We start from the raw sequence: 15481 nt of genomic DNA, 5'->3' as shown, positions 1-15481 counted from the left end.
AGATTTAAAGCTTTCCCATCGTTGTGATCTTAATCCGCGTGAATCCGGCGAGAACGATCCACCGAGCCTCGCAGCATCCAGAGATCAACCTCTGAAATCGAATTATGGTATTCCGAGCGCATTTAATTCGGAAACACTCGTGTGATTTATAATCCGACAGCATCGGGCCCGGCCGATCTGACGATCATCATCGGTATCTGCGGAATGCCGATCGTCGAAAGTGAACCGGGCACCCCGATTCGATCGGACTTACGAGGTGCACCTGCAGTTAACGACCGCGCGTACGCATCGGCGATTCCCTTGCTGATCGAGTATATACCCTCCCGTAATTACTTTATGTTCATGCGAAAAAAAGAGTATGGAGCTTCTTCCGAGGTTCCATAAAATTAGCACTCTATTTTCAGAACTTCAATATATTCGATAGAGTTTTGACTGTGTTCTCCAAAAAATTCTTCAGTTTCTAATATGTTCTAGAAACAGTTTCAAAAAGAGTTCTGATGATTAAATGTAAAAGCTATAAAATACAAAACACAAAATACGTTTAAAAATAATAATATTAAAAATTATGTTTAAAAAATACAATTATATATGACTATACTAGTAAAATCTTTTTATCTTACCGATTTAAGTCGTAATATTTTCCAATAGAACCCTTCAGGCACTATTCAGAATTATAAAAGATATTAGATTTAAAAAAAAAGTTTTTAATTCATGTGGGAACGTAGAGAGTTGCCGTCGAAAAATTGTTTAAAGTGCTCTTTCGTTTTTGTACCGTGAAAACCGCGTCAGATTGAGTAATGATACATATCGCAGGGATATTATCTGACCTTCATAATGAAATGGTACAACGCGCTTTTAGCAGACTTAATACCGTACACGGCTGAGAGTCAAGCGAGCGACCTAATGGATAACGCATAATGCACCGTAATTAACTACTCCAGGACGAGAAACGAAGGTGGATTGACGTCGGCGAATCGACACAGTGAGCTTCAAAGTTTATATAACACCGGTTCTCTTTATGATGCAGACGAGCTGCTCGAGTGCCTCGTAATGGCCGACAACTGTCTCCTCCGTGGTCTCTCGCTTAAGTTACACTCCGTAACTGACTCCGATTCTCATTGTGACACTCTTTAAGCCACACGGCCGTCGCGGCGTCGCATGGACGCGCGCGCTGGCTCTGTGGACACAAGCACAAAGAAATATTTTGAAAATGCTCACCGCTTCTTCGACTTATTCACGCCTGTCGCGCGGACAATGGCGAGACGATTAGCGGTGGATACATCGCGATGACGCAGGGCGGCTTCAGCGATCCGACTTTGCTTTGGACGCAACGATGACAAAGATCTTTATTAAAAAACAGTTAGAGTTCCCCGTGCCTCGGAGACGCGACATATAATTGAAGGGAAAAGTTGACGAAGCGAATACGACGTCGACGCGGACGTATTGCGAAACTTAAGAGAGAGAAAGAAAGTTATCTCTATAAGACGCGATTATTATTTCTCATAATCGCGTTATAATATTAATTTAACAACGTGATATTGTAATAAGAATTTATAAATAGATAGTCTTATATTAAACTGCAATAAACGTGCTTTCTTACTAATGAAAACGGTTTAATGTCTTATTACAATTTATTAAAGATATTTTACGCTTTTGTTCAGAACTCGATAAAAATTTGCGAATCTAACGTAGATTAATGGATATTTCAGCATCTACAGTAAACATAGATATTCTTTACTATCTGTTTACCTAAATTGCACATCAAGTGCACTTGATGTGTAATTTAGGTAAACAGATAGATAACTTTCATGAAAGTTTAAATATTCCACATGTAGGCTATGATGTATAGATCTCCAACGCTGGATTAACGAACGTGGCCGTTGCTTTTCTCGATCACATGAACAGCGCGATCGAATCAATCGCCGAAACATCCCGCTGCTCGCCGCTTACGAAATCCGCGTCGCGTGGAGCACGCAAGATCGTCGACGAATCAACGACGAAGCACCGTTAGACAGTTCATTTAATCCTGCGCGTCATACGGAAATACACCGTAATTAACTGCTCGCAACGAGGTGCGAGCCGGGATTGACTGACGTCGACGAGATTCTCTGCCGCGGGATATATAAGTTTATGTAACCCGCGCGTTTACATCGCGTGTCGACGAGATCCCCGACTGGAATTTAACCCGCACCCATGACGTAATATTTATGGGATGCTTTTTTTTCTCCGCGCGACAGGAAGTTTCTCCTCTCGTTTAATCATCTTCGCCGGGCTAATCATGCGGGACAGAGTGTAACGCGGTACGCATATGAATAATAATACGTTTATAGCTACTAACCGTGCGTTTATTATGAATTATTATCGCGGGTCTCCGAGCAAGAAATATACGGGATATATTATCATTTTCTCGAAGAGAACTGCGAGAGTGTAAGCGCTAAAGCGCAAGTATATTCGATTAAAGTAGAAAATAACTAGTTTGTGGTAAAGCCGAGAAATGCTTTGAAACATTGTTATGCTTTTTACGAGATATATACAATTTTATTGTAAAAAAGATATTTTTTCTTATATTTTATATTTGAAAATAAAATAAATACGACGAAAATAACAATTAAAACTGTCACTTTGATTTTTTAATATCAAAGATACAATTTAATTCAATATGCCTAGATAGAGTCACATGTTAATTAAAAATTAAGCTCTTATTTTGCCATACGTCATTACAAGAAAACTGTTAAGTATATGCGTGTACATAAGCGTAAAAAAAATAGTGCAATGCCAATTGGGCAAAGATCATATAATTTTTCTCTAGAAACAAAATCGTAAAAGATAAAAAATTCACACAAATTCGATGATTCACTCGATCATGTAACTCTTTAACTGATACGCAATCACTCTACGTGAAAAAAATTATAAGGCATCATAATAAATAAAAAGTAAAAAAAAAAATGAAAAATTCCGCTCGAAATTACATGATCAATGCTCTGATTTGAAACGCAAAGCAAGATGAAACGTCACCTATAATAGTTAGGTCGTGAAAAAGAACAGTACTTGTGGCGACGCTTCCTCAGTGTCCGGTTACGTTTAATATACAAGCAGGATGCGCATAATGATGCGTTGCACCATCCCGATTAACGAGCGTCAACGGCGCGAACCCGTCGTTGTCGGCGTGCTGTTACGCGTTACGCGTCGGCGGAGTCGACGACCAGCTCGATCATGGAAACACGTCCGCCGTCCATGCCGACCCCATGATTCAGCGGCCGGTCACGCCGAATGACATTGTTATGCAGCGTTTGCATCGGGACTCGGGACGAAGGAGGCCGCGCGAGGTGGTGGGGACCGTACAAAGGCACGAAAGACTGGCGAGACTATTGTGCGTAAGAGTGCAATGGCGCAAGCCCCAATGCATTATCTCACGCAATGGGACACTGACACCCCGTTTGCGGTGTCCCTCCTTGCGGCGTAAAGAGCCACACAAAGCGAGACACAGTGAGGACTGGCGGACGAGCAGAGACGGGAAACTGATAAGCCGCGACACGAGATTACGTCGCCACGAGGCGTGCTGTAATGCCCCGTGAATACTTATATAGAAAGAGAAAGATTCTCTCTCAGTTTGACTGTCTAAAAATTCTTTAATTTGGACGCTTGATCGGCTTGATAAACGCGAGAATAAATTCAAATAAATATCAAATAATACCAGATCAATTTTTTTCGCTTCCCCCTCTTTCTCCCTCCTTTTCATTCTCCTCAGAGAAGTGATACTGCGTTGAAGTAACTAAAATAATATGCGTATATACGTAACGTATAGTATTCAGAGCTCTTAATATTTTGCTTGTAAAATATTTATTTAGAGTTATCTAATATCTCTAAATATCTATTTAGAGTTCAGATAAAAATTCAATGTTGAATCTACGAGATGATTATTCTGTATTAGTAATGTAAGAGAAGTGAATTCGCCTATCTCGCGGTCTGATCGTCCGTAGCGGCGGAAGGAAACGCGATTATGTCGACGCTGGACGAAAACTCGTTCCCCCGCATTACCATTCGCGTCCGAAATGCGGTCTCCTACCGTGCAGCGGTGCCGTTTGATGTAAGCAGTATCCTCGCTGCGTATCTTTCTCCTCCGCTGCTCGCTACACATTTCTCTTTACATTTTGTTCTTTTTCTCCCTGTTTACTCTTGTCCGCCCACTCTGTCACCCTCTCCTTCTTTATCTTGACAATATCTGAGAGAGTTTTTCGCTGTTTAACCCTTCCTTATTATGTTATTTGAAGAAAAATGAGAACGCGATATTTATAAGTACTCAAAAATTAAATCAGATTTCGCAGACTTTTGACTCAGTGATATTAAAAATAAGGACATAAATTGCCATTTTATCATGATTCGAATTATATTAATACAGAATATGGACTACCATTATTGTCATTTGGATTGCCTTTTAAGCGTGTGTTTTCCTCTCTCTCTCTTTTTCTTTCTCCTCCTTTTTCTATTTTAATTTTTCTGTTCTTTATATTCTCATAATTCTCTTGTTTGTAAGAGAATAATGACATTTCCCACAATCGTCATGCACGCAGAACCACTAAAGCGGAAGGGCATTGAAGTGGAGCCATGGTTTAAGGGCCGTGTAGCACGAGTCAAGTGGTCCCCTCGTTGTCGCAATTATCGTGGAAACAAAACGACAGCCAACAATGCGACAAATACCGCGTAAACAGCCGTGGAGGAGAAGAATGAGAAGAAGAGTACGGGAGAGGAGGAAGGGCAGTAGAGAAGCAAAGGAGGACGCATGTGGCTTTGTATTACGGAAATTAATGGGAGGGAATGCTTCTGCGTTGGCCAAGTAATTGCAGTCGTCACAACGTTCTTTCTTAAAGCGAATATATAAGAAAGCTATGTTTCCAATGCTTGAAATAATTCAAATATTCGTAGAATGTTAATTTGACATGTTACTCGTGTCTATTATAATGAAATATACGAAGATGTGTGTACATTGAGTATTTTAACGAGTATCCCAAGAAAGAAAGAATGAAAGACAAAGAATCAACGTTCTATCTGTTGCTTAAATTATTTTATACAATTCGCCATTATTTTTGTGACAAGTATCAGAAGAACGCCCGAAGTAAAGTATCGTATTAAAAAACACGGGGGGTCCGACGCCGCCTCTGGCTCTCCGTCGGTCAACGAAGATTCCTCTTCGTATGTGTGCCGCGTCTGGTCCCTTCATTAGAATAATTGCGTACCGTGGGATGATTAAGTGCTTCTTCCACACGCTTAGACGTTACACATACGCAGCAGCGGATTTTTTTATTTGTAGCGAATATATTTCCGCGGATGTCCTTCTAACATTTGACGTGTATTTTGTTATTCAACGGTTATGCTTTGGGAAGTATGTGAATTTGTAAATCAGACTCAAAGAAAATCGAAAACTTCTTATACCACCAATATGGTCAAAATAATATATTATTTATGTACGTTTATCATTCGAATTTTATATTCCTATATATTCCCCGATTCCATATTATGTAAAACTCTTATGTATAATTCTCTCTGCAATAATTTTAGTTTTTTTTCCAAAATGTATTAATCCAATCCCAAAATCTTCAAATTAATAATTTTGCACAATATATACACTGTAAAAAATTTTTGTAAAATTACAACTATTATAGTGGGTAATTTTGAGACCCACTATAATAGGTGTAAATTTCCACACATTTTTAATTTGTGTAATTGTAATACAAAATTACTTTTTCCTTCCGTACTGTAATTTTGTAAAATTACAACTATTATAGTGGGTCTCAAAATTACCCACTATAATAGTTGTAACAAAATTTTTTTACAGTGTAGATTGTTATGTAACCCTTAATCTTCTACGAAATAATGCTAATAATAAAATAGCGAATTTCATAAGAGTCAGAGCAAAATCTGGAAAGACACAGATCTTCCTGTTTCTATTTTTTAATCTTCAATCCTTTTTTCTTATAATCCTTATAAATAAAATCTCGTCGTCCCCGACATTCGTTCAGAGCGAATGTCACTTCTCACACATACGCAAACCAGCAGAACCATTGTTTGTTAATGTTTCTTCTTTCGTCTCATCTCTTCTCCATTGAGAGATACATGGCTTCGTGTGTGGTTTTTTCTCGACGAAGTGTGGCCCATTGTTGAATGGGCACTGGTATTCCTGGCAACCAGCGCTGGTTCTGGGCTCCTTCGCATGCCGACCAATTTACCGGCCGACAAATACCCCTTATAGTCTCTCGCGTGATCGTGAAAAAATGAGAATCTCAGGATACCCGTATCGGCGCGTTCGCAATCAAGTCGATTCAACGTTAAAGCAAGACTACTGCGTAATTGCAAAGTATATAATTACAGCTTACGCGCTATATTAAAACCGATTTTTTTAACCTAATGAGATATTTCTTAAACCGCATGTGAGGTGCTTTTACATGAAGGCGCTGAGAATGATTTAAACGTCATATTTATAAATTGTAGTAAGATTATATAGTATGAGACTATATACATATATACATAGGTATAGTATGTAGAGACTATATAAGCATAATAAAATATGAATTCAAATAAAAAAATATACGTATATTTTTAAAGATATTTTTACAATTAAACTTTTATTTCATCCGGCTATAATTGGCAAATAATTATCGTGACGATTCGACCATTGGTTTTAGTCCTTAATCGTCGAGACGTTAATAATCTTTGATACTTATATATATATAAGCATCAAATTTAAATTATTTTAAAAATAAGATGCTTATATATACATATAAGTATCAAAGATTATTAACGTCTTGACGATTAAGGACCAAAACCAATGGTCGAATCGTCACGATGATTATTTGCCAATTATAGCCGGATGAAATAAAAGTTTAATTGTTTATTATATTGTTGGCAATTTACGAATGTACTTTAGATATTTTTACATCTTCTTGAAATTTCAGTTAAATTTCGCTAGAATTCCTTTTTTTTTATATGAGAAAATATCTCAAATCAATATGTTGATCAGTTACTTGATCGTGAAATTACTTCACGCTTTAACGCGCAATTCTTCACAAGTGTCGTGAATCATGTTTGTGTATGATTGGGACTCGCAGATGAAATAATTGCGTCGCGCGCTATCGTTCATCAAAACATTGTCGCTCGAGTGGACGCGAAATGGTTTGTCACCCGCGGTGAATTAATGCGGCCGATCGCACTGAAATCATGCTGTTTATGACACAATACGAGCGACGCTTGGGAGTTAACATCCAGGCTGGCGAGTGAGGTGGTCTCGATTCGTTGTGAAAACAAATGTATCCACTATTTCCTCATCGATCGGCATTATGCCGGAGAGACGCCCGTAACAAAGTATATCAAGCTACATTGTAAAAGCGTATCGATCGACCCTCGTAAAAAATATCGAATATCAGCTCCTCGCACCGAATAGAGACTCACGTCGAGGGATTTAGAACCGTTTAGATACAGCAAAGACGTCCACGTCCGTCGTATTTAACTTTATCGGCGCTCGGACTTTTATGTGGTTATCCGGTCGTAAGATATCGTTTACCTTACATTCCATCACGCGCGTTTTACGATACTCCGTACGAGTGGCTGTATATATTCGCGATTGCAATAGATGTTGTTCATCTCTGCTTATGGGAGGTAAAAAGATTCCTCGAATTTCCATGATAAAATTTTTGTGATAAGTTAGATAATAAAAAACATTAATATTAAATTATATAAAATCCACATTTAATTTCTAAATTATTAATATTAGATATGTGTAAAGGCCTATTATTTTCTCAATTATTTTTGTTAATATAAAGCATAAAAATTGCATTTATGAGAAACCCGAGCAATTATTTTGAACATTACACAAAAATTTCTTATCGCTACATAAATGCTTAACACAAATATCTAAGTATTTCACTTTTCATAATTTCTTTAGTTTACATGCATTCCTATAAATATTTCGTTAACGCCAGATTTCTTGTACTGAGAGCTCAATATTAGTTAGACCCATTTTTCATCTCTGACCAGGTGGTCTCGATGGGTCACTCGAATGAATTCAAATCACTATGGAATATCGTAGCCAGGGACGGATATTGACGTGGAAAATAATGAAATTTCAGCTTGAGAAGAGCTTAGCTGTTAAAAACTATGGAATAAGTTTAATCGGAAATATTTATCGATTTCATAAAGTTTTTTAGATATAAGTCTATGTATTATGTAAAATAATAAAAAAGTCAATGTCATTTAATAATTATTGTTTTTTTAAATTCTTTTTCTATTCAAAGAACATTATTACTTTCAAACACGAAATCACATCTCCGTTCCTGTTTCTCGCAATCAGTTACGTACTGGTTCACAACGCTACAGTGATATTACGGAATGAAACGTTTGTATTGGTCTTTACGATTTCGTATCGCGATCCTAGGAATCAGGAAATGACCACTGTGGGACTACCACGTGTGACATTTCGCAACCGTTAAGTTCCTTTCAAACTCCAGGGAGTAGACACCAATTTGAACCAGGACGATTTGACTAAGTTTCTATAAGGACATTACTCCATTCGGTTTGACTTAATTTAAAAAACACGACAGCTTTGTACGATTATCGATTAGTTGTTCGATAGTGGTAAACGAGTTTTTTAACGTTAGCCAATGTTTGATATTTTATAATGAAAATGTCGGTCAATATTCGCTTAGAAGTTAAGTACACCCGATATCTCTTTCAACAGAATTGCAACAAAATTTATGCCCGCAAGCTTGCAATAATATTACATGAAAACACGCAAAATCGTGCTTTATTATTTAATTAAATTTAACAATATAAGTTATTAATACAATTAGAATAAAATCAGTTCAAGAAGTTCGTAACAATTGGAAAGATTAATAATTCAAATTAATACGCAGAATTAATTAATCGCTTGACTAAATCTCCAAGTTTGTGGCAGTAATATGAGTTATGGTACAAATGCAAGTGCAATATATGTTGCAGACGTGGCGTCAGTTCTATTATCGTAACACAGAGAACCAAATTAGATCGGCTTCTTAGAAAGGGTAGCCATTAAGGAAAGCTCGTGCTCTAGTCGTGGGAAGGTTAACGTTCCGTCGTCGTAGCGCCGTGACGAATTGCACAAAGTGTTTGCGACGAAATTGGTCTCAGAGCTCAAATCTCGTCTCGTCTGTAACCTCGGGTTAGTCCGCACCACCACCTCCCCCCTTAAATTCATTTCGCAATTTCTCATCTCGTTTTAACGCCTCGGGCGGCGCGCCGTATTTAAATCCGTAATTAATTGTCGGCCTTGAGCTCATGCACGCGTTTTACCCATTAAAATTCGTACTCGGGAGGCTAGATTAATTAATCGCCTCCGCTTTAATAGCTCTCCGCTGATGTAGCGCCGTGGACAAACTTCGGGGCCGATCGGTTTTCGCGGGCGACAAATGAAGCGCATAATAAAGCCCTCGATCATTGCGGCCGCCGTCGTTTCTCTCACCGCGAGCTCACAATTTGCATCTTCGCACCTTCGCACATTCGAGTCGTTTAAACCCGCCGTAGATCTTGCCACTGCTTGCTCGGAGGCATTTAAAGGAAACCCTGATCGACGGTATGCGTTCCAATCCGCCTTGTCCGCGACCATAAACGGATCGGCTTCATTCATAAGCTACTGTCGTCGAAACGGTCTCCCGTCGTCGATTCGTAAATTTGTTCCTCGCTCTGATGGGAAGAGGAACGTGGGAAGTTATAAATTCAACGCATGAAAAAGTTAGGGGCGTGCAAAAATTACCGAGATATATGACGTTGTTCTCATTAAAACACAGTGGAAGAACTTTGCGCGGAGGACTTCCTCTCAACTACTCGTTATAATTATATCATAACTAAATTATAAATTATGTGTAATATAAATAAAATTATATGTTACTTATAATTATTTTGAATATTCAATTATAATTATTAATATAAATATGTATTAGCTGTTTATTGTTTTATAATTACGCAGAATAATTAATTGTATGAATGGAAGACAGTGTTAATATAATTGTATGAACGGAAGTTTGTGTTAATATATCCGAATAAAGCGAATTACGAAATCAGCTTGCAATCAAAATTGTTTACAAAGTTTCAGGCGTTAGACCACGAGGACTGATCACGACATACGCTTTCCGCTGGCCGAGGAACATTCCGGTATCGCTTGGGAGATTTATCGTATGTAATTCCTTTCGCGGGGACCCGAAAGGCCGAGGTATCGCCGGAGGAAAGAAAGAGGTTTCGACAGGTCGTCTTGTTCATTACATCCTCGCAGGGTTAATGCACTGGCCACAATCGCGGCGCACGCACCTACGTGACCGGCTTCCACAAGCGTTGACACATCCTGTCGCAAGCCACACCTGCGATATACCTACACAAGGGTATACAAATGGCGAGGAGGTATACAGGTACACTCGTCGGCGTTACACGCAGAGTCGAAGCAGAGGGATCCGCGGAGATCTCGCTCGCCGATCGCCGATAGAACGAGACGGAACTTAACGAGATCCGCGCACGCGGCCGCGCCACAAAAACCAGTCCGCTTTCAAGCCGCGCCGAGGAAAACCTCGCGGCGGAACGAGAGCGGAATCGTTCAACGAGCTCTACAATGGTGCTCGTCAATGAGCTACGGAATGATTCCGCGATCGTTAAGGGGCGATAGCTGCGGATATAATATGCAATCACGGCTATGTACTGATCTACATTGATAGACTATCGTCGCGGTTTGCCGCCGTTTAATTCTCTCCTCGATGGACTCTCTCGATAAGCGGCCTCGCAGCCCGCGTCACTCCGATAAAGTGTCTCGTTGGACGTTGCGTATCGACCATTTCCATCTAGTAGAAATTCTACGAGGTGGGCCGACTCGAGACGGAGACTGAGCGAATTGCAATAAAAGAAAATTTCGTTTGATGAAGCTCTTTGTTGCTTATCACTACGAAAGTCTTTTCCTTTGGCTGTTATACAGCTTTGTCATACCCGACACAGAAAATGCTTCAGATAATTACTAAGTAGATAGTTTATCTATATCAGACTGAGAGAAAGATAGGGAGAGACGTGTCATAAAAATAAAAAGTATTATATTTTTTTAGATAAAATAATATGTATTATTCAAAATTACTAGTATAGTTTTTAGAGGCATTTAAAATTTATTTGTTTTTATTTACTCGGTTTCGTTCAATTCTCTCCGCTATCTTGCCCGAAACAAGCATTCAAAGAAGTTCAGGCAAAAGCAGAATAAAAAGAATAAGAGAAAAAGATGAGAAAAATGGAATTAAATCGCAGTCGTTCGGATTCACTTAATCCCGTAAGTATGGTGCTCAAAACTTCGCTCGGCGTGATCGGCGAAACTTGCGCAGGTAGACGTTGACTCGCGATTTTGTGACGGAATTTATCGCGATTATTTAGTCGGTTTCGCGGAACAAGCGCGAAGATCACCCAGACTTTTTCGTGAGTCCTCATAAAAAACACGGTTTTATCGTTACGACTGCTGATGATACTAAAAGTGGCTTCCCTCGCATTAAGGATCTACAGTGAGTCTCAACCACGTGTCTTTTTACGCTCCCTGCGCTTTTCGTCGGAAGTTGTGCAACAGATCGAAGGGGGAATTGCCGCAGTTGCTTCGTCACCAATATAACGAGTAAGACAATGGCCCCCGTCTGGCTGCTCGCCCCCCTCCCTCTTTGATTTCTAAACACCTTCGAAGAACAACTACTCCGTCATCGTTGCCCACGCGCGCCATTGTCATCCGAGGACTCGACAATACCCCGAAGAGTACGGAAATTGCCTCTCGATAGGTCTCGCCCGCCAGTCGACGATGTGTCAATATTCGAATACGAGTATGCCAATAGCGACATTCGCGATGATATCCACGACGAGAGAGCCGCTGTGCACTTGTTTCACGAATGCAATTCGCGGCGATCGCTTAAACCTGTCCCCGAAGGGCGAATTTCGACGTCGTTGGGTTGATGACGCCTTTTAAATGGAGTGTCAATTACGTTTTCATTCTAATAACTTACTTGGTTCAAGCGAGAAAACACGTCAGTGAATAAATTTGTTTTTTCCATCGCGACTTATAGAAATATTTATTTGATTCTTTCGCTTTTCTTACTTATTAAATTTCAATCTCCCGCGTTATTGTTGAAACTACTAAGAAAATACTTTTACAAATACAGATCTTTTTCAAGTGTAAACAAAATCGCTATATAATCGAATGCGAGTTCCCTGTACAGGGGAACTGCACTATTGCGTCGAATCACACGGTCGTGCCCCTCGCCTCGATAGCATCTCGAAGTAGCATCGATAAAACTCGTTGCTTAAATAGTTTCTGAATCACGCTACGATAGAATTGAATTAAAATCCTTGATTGGGAGAAGGGTCGATTGAGAGAAAATAAAAAATGCAATTTGCGCGACATCGCCGAACGTAAAAAAAATATTTACAATATTACCTACATTTAACGCTCTACCATTTAGTGGCTATCTCGCATTCCTCGAGTTCTCATTACACAGAGACCCGCCGAAGAACGTTAGCCCTCGATGAACGTTAAAGCACATCGATCAAGGGCGGTCCAGCTGTGAAAGAGAGGAATCCGCGAGATCGTTGCGGGCTGGCATTAAGTATTCACAAAGTGCATTTAATATTATTCATGTGACGTGGCGTGTCCATAAAACGCGCGATGCTACGTATCGATAGGATGTGGTTATCCGCAGATGATATGTCGATACTTAAACTCGTACTCGACGCATTCGCGAGAGTATTGTCCGCGACGACGACGGTAATGATAATTAAATACAAACACTGCAGATTAATGGTATGTCCTTCGCACGTTTAATATGCGTAACTTTGATAAATATTTAATTTAGTTGCGAGATGCAAACACGCGCAAGGGGTTAATACTTCATTTATTCAGTATCAGGGCAAATACACTTAAGATACATATTTTTTTCATACATTACAATCTTCTCTTTAAAATTTATTTTAATTATATTTTAGATTTAAAAAATCGAATACTGCAGACAATGTAAGAATATGTAAAATTTCTAAAATTATATTGATCTGATATTTATAATTAAAAACTACTACAAATAGTCTTATCAGGCAAATTATAGCTCTTAGCAATTTTGTGTTTACTGTCCGAATATTCTTGTAATATCTCAATAAATTGCATTACAGTTTAAAATGAATACAAATTATTAGCTTGAATAGACAATTCTTTCAACTAATCTTTTAATATATAATGATTTGTAATTTAGCATAATTTGTAATTTATCGAAAATTGCGTTATAGCTCAAGATATAGCTTCAAATCTCTCGATCGACTCGTTGACGATGCAAACGCATTTGCTTCGCCAACGTGTGCATCTACCAAGTGCATTTAGTATCCTCGTGGCGTGGCTCGCGCGCGAAACCTCTGCGTATTTGCATAATAAAACAGCCTTCGCCCAGGTGATTCCAGGGTCGGATTAATGTATATAATACATATGTAATATAATTCTCATTCTACTCATCATTTTATATATACCATATAACATTAATATATAGGACATAATAGAATAACTTTTTTAAATTAAGAATACAAATAAAAAATGAGCTTTAACTTTCGCTATCTTGCTCCATTTATATCATATACATATATGTAGGTTCTTGTTTTGATTTCTTATTCTTATTATTTTTAAATTAAATTATATTTTACTTTCAATTGTCCTCAAATGTTTATCACTTACAAAAATGTGTATATGGGTGTATATGATGTGTAAATGGATGTAAGTGTCCGCAGTGTACTGAGCTCAGGTTTGTGGGTTCGCTAAGCCTATAAATGACTATACGGATCAGTCATCCCTATGGGAGCGATAGAAAGAGGCGACAATGTGCGATCCTGGTGTAAGTTCTCTCCTTATTCTATCTCGCCCACTAGTCGCCTACTAGTACAAATTTCATAATGCAATTCTATTGCTTATCTGATCGACGTCAAATTTCTTTTTGTATAAATCTTCTATATGTATTGAAAAACCACCGATGGAGATATTTATTAACCTAATATATATATTTATTAATCTTTATAAAAGTCGAAATTGATCGTTGAAAGTATCTGAATGCGTAATTTTATATCGTCATGATTATCCTGTCGAAGATTCCAAAATACTTTAATCCGATCCTGGGTGATTCATCCTGATGCACCGCTTGAGCGACACTCAAGCCGAGGGGCCAGCGAACTCTTTATGACTTGTAAGGAACCTGTCCAAAGGCGACTGAATGTCATTGAGAGTAATAACTAAACATAACATTACCAAGTCGGGAGATTCGAAGATTTTCGTAATCTACAGAATCGCTATGACCTATTTCTCGCTATACGAACGTACGGTCCATTTAGTCACGCAACGATTTTAATTTTCTCGCTACATGCGATGAGACTGGACGACGTCGTTAACGCCGGGGGGAAAAAATCAGACAAATAGCGAGATCGCAACGCGAGTAATCCGAGAATTTTCTAAGCTGGCGATTCTCTAGTTCGTATGAAATTGGGGCAAGCGCGTGTACTCGTCGCCGAGGAATTTCTTGCCATTAATTCGCCTGCATTCCAATAGAACTCCGCGGCATTTGACACGCGGCACGGTCGGATCAAAGAAAACGGTCGCAATAACAGGCGTCAACAATCCGACCTTTCATCCGCGCATTGCCCGCGATACGTTATGATCGCTCGTCAATAATTCACTGTCCGCGATTAGTATCACGGGATCGACAGCGCATGTTAAGCTCCGAGCCAGGCGGTACCCGATGTTCGTTGTCATCATTGGCTGCGAACAGCCGCGCGAAATAGTGCAAAGCGGTTTTATCGAGGAGCAAAGTGCGGGAACTGATATAGGCGATGCAACTGACGTTTAATCAAACGCAGTGGTAGATGAGAGAATCGGAAACTTCAGACAGAACAAATGTAATAAGTATAATGAAATGATCTAGCGATGAGTGACCCAAACGAGATAGCCAGGTGTATTATGTCAATATTATAAAATAGTATACGAAGGTATGAATATATAGATTCAATATTATGCAACTCAGATGAAATAGTTCACGAAATAATACAACGTATAGCATTGTTTATATATAAAAAAATTTAATTTATATGGAATGAATTAAATCGCAGAGAGAGAAAGTTTGATCTTTGGCAACGACAATTAAGGATGCAAAAACGTAAGAAACCTTTATTTCCGTCTTTCACTCTTATTATACATAGCATCGCGAAACCGACGAAGATCGCACGCGAGCAGCTCTCGGGCGAATGCACGCGCGTGGGTGCGCATACGCGTGCCCACACGTTGACGAGACTTAATGGACTTCCGATGGAATCACGTACGTGTGCCCACGTGGATCGTCTGTCTAAGCTTCTAAGATTGCGGAATTTTCACGCCGACGGAAATTTATTGCCATGCACGCGTCTCTCCACGCGATTAATAAAACGGCGCTGCAGC

Source organism: Temnothorax nylanderi, unplaced genomic scaffold (genome assembly GCF_030848795.1).
Source record: "Temnothorax nylanderi isolate EJ_2023f unplaced genomic scaffold, tnyl_v1.0 TNYL_tig0160_pilon, whole genome shotgun sequence".
In the NCBI taxonomy this organism is placed as follows: Eukaryota; Metazoa; Arthropoda; class Insecta; order Hymenoptera; family Formicidae; genus Temnothorax; species Temnothorax nylanderi.
The sequence above is the reverse complement of the archived record's forward strand: the minus strand, read 5'-3'. Positions refer to the sequence as shown.